This window comes from Marmota marmota, unplaced genomic scaffold, assembly GCF_001458135.2.
Source record: "Marmota marmota marmota unplaced genomic scaffold, marMar, whole genome shotgun sequence".
In the NCBI taxonomy this organism is placed as follows: domain Eukaryota; kingdom Metazoa; phylum Chordata; class Mammalia; order Rodentia; family Sciuridae; genus Marmota; species Marmota marmota.
The window spans coordinates 1,959,299-1,961,661 of NW_026000338.1; positions in this window are offsets into that span (position 1 = coordinate 1,959,299).

Sequence of the window (2,363 nt, forward strand, 5' to 3'; positions counted from 1 at the left end):
AATTATTCTTTATCTTTTTATATGACATTCATTATTTAAAAACAAAACAATATTTTAAAAACCATTAAATTAAAAATTGACTAATCCGTTTTTTAAAATTTTTTTACATAAATATATTTAATACTTTTGATGTAGCCTTTCCTTTTATTGCAAGCATTTTAACATTTCATTGACATGCCTGTCAGTCTTTACCTTTGTGATTTCATCTGCTGCTTCAAATTTTAGAGAATTCTAATCCCCACCGATTCTTCTTAGTTTCAATTAAATAAAATGTCTCTTCCAGTCTTCTATCTCTTATCCTTTCCTTGACCTTTGCATTAAACATTGCTTGTCATAGATAGACCCCACAGCAGATCTTACTTTTAAGCCTGCAGCCCTTGTTTATCTCTTACATATAAAAGGATCAGATGAAGGGCAATGATATTTCAATTTATGAGTAAAGGTTAAAGAAATTGGGCTTGTTTAGCTTTGAAACTGGATTAGCTTATTGATGTGGGGAAGAAGAATGGAGGGATTTTAAATAAAAGACTTCCCAGTAGATGAAAGGATAGATAGTATTGAACTGTTCTGCATTTCTGTTTGAGAGTAAAAGAAAATGGACATGCTAGGGCAAGACAGATTTAGTCATGGAAATATAGAAATGATATCCAGCCATCAGAATTAATATATTGGGTACTATTATCAAGAGAGCCTTAAAAATAATTAATTTGCTTTTTCCTTGAGTGCAAAGCAACAGGCTACATAATAAAATTTTAAACATGTATAGCATTTTGCAGGTTACAAACAATTCACCTCAATTATTGTTTTTTCTTCATAATTATTTCATTTGAACCTCACAGCAACCTTGTGAAGTAGGTATTATATACACTTACTGTTAGTATTATATTCATTTATAACCATTTAAGGATGAGGAAACTGAGTGTGAATTACCAAATTTCAAAGAAGTTAGCAAGTAGTACAACTTGGTTATTTAAGCAGCTATATTAGATATAATTCACATACCATATAATTCATCCATTAAAATGTACAATTCAATGTGTGTTTTTTTTTTTTTTTTGGTGGGGTGTACCAAGGATTGAACTCAGGGGCACTCTACCACTGAGCCACATCCCCAGCCCTATTTTGTATTTTATTTAGAGACAGGGTCTCACTGAGTTGCTTAGTGCCTCACTTTTGCTGAGGCTGGCATTGAACTTACAATCCTCCTGCCTCAGCCTCCCAAGCCACTGGTCTTATAAGTGTGCACCAACATGTCCAGCTCATTCAATTTTTTTTTGTATATTCATAGAGTTGTGCAACCATTACCACAGTCAATTTTAGAACATTTTTGTCACCTCAGGAAGAAAACTTGCATATGCTCCAGAATATTCCCAGCCTTAGACAAACTTTAATCTATATTCTGTCACTATAGATTTTCTTATTCTGATCATTTCATATCATTGGAATCATATAATATATGGTCTTTTGGATTTTTTTACTTAGCATCATGTTTTCAAGGCCCATCCATGTTGAAGCATGTACTCACACTTCATCCATTTGTATGGCTGTATTACTGTATGTGTATACCATACATTTGGTTTATCCAGTCACTACCTGATACACATTTGGGTTGTTTCCACTTTTGGGCTATTATGAATAGTCACTTTTATAATATGAATTTCTACTTTTTGGCTGTTATGAACAGTCATGTACAGTTTTTTTTTTTTTGGTGTGTGTGTGTGTGGACATGTTTCATTTACTACTTGAAATTAACCCCCACTATTTTTGTCATGGGTAAAATTCTATGATAGCTCCCATGATTTCCATCTCTTAGTATGTAAGCCCTGTATAATCTCCTCCCCTTGAGTGTGGGTAAGGTTTGTAACTATGATGAGATATCAGCCCTCTGATTTGACATTATATGGCAAAGGTGAAGACATTTATAGATGAAATTAAGACTCACAATCAACTAATTCTGAGTTATTGAAAAGGAAGATTATCCTGGGTGGGCCTTCCCCAATCAGGAAAGCCCTTTAAAAGAGGGTCTAGGCCTTTCCTGAAAGGAAGATTCAAAATAAAAGAGATTCTCTTGCTTGCTTTGGGGAAACAATGAATGCCATTGTTTATGAAGGGGTTGTTGTGGCTTAGATGTGAGGTATCCCCCAAAAGCTCATCTGTGATACAATGCAAGAAGGCTTAGAGGCGAAGTGATTGGGTTATGAGAGCCTTAACCCAATGAATTAATCCCTTGATAAGGATTAATGGAATAGTAACTGAAGGCAGGTAGAGTGTGGCTGGAGGAGGTGGGTCATTGGGGGCATGCCTTTGGAATATATATTTTGTGCCTGATAAGTGGAGTGTTTCTCTTTCTTCTTCCTGATCAT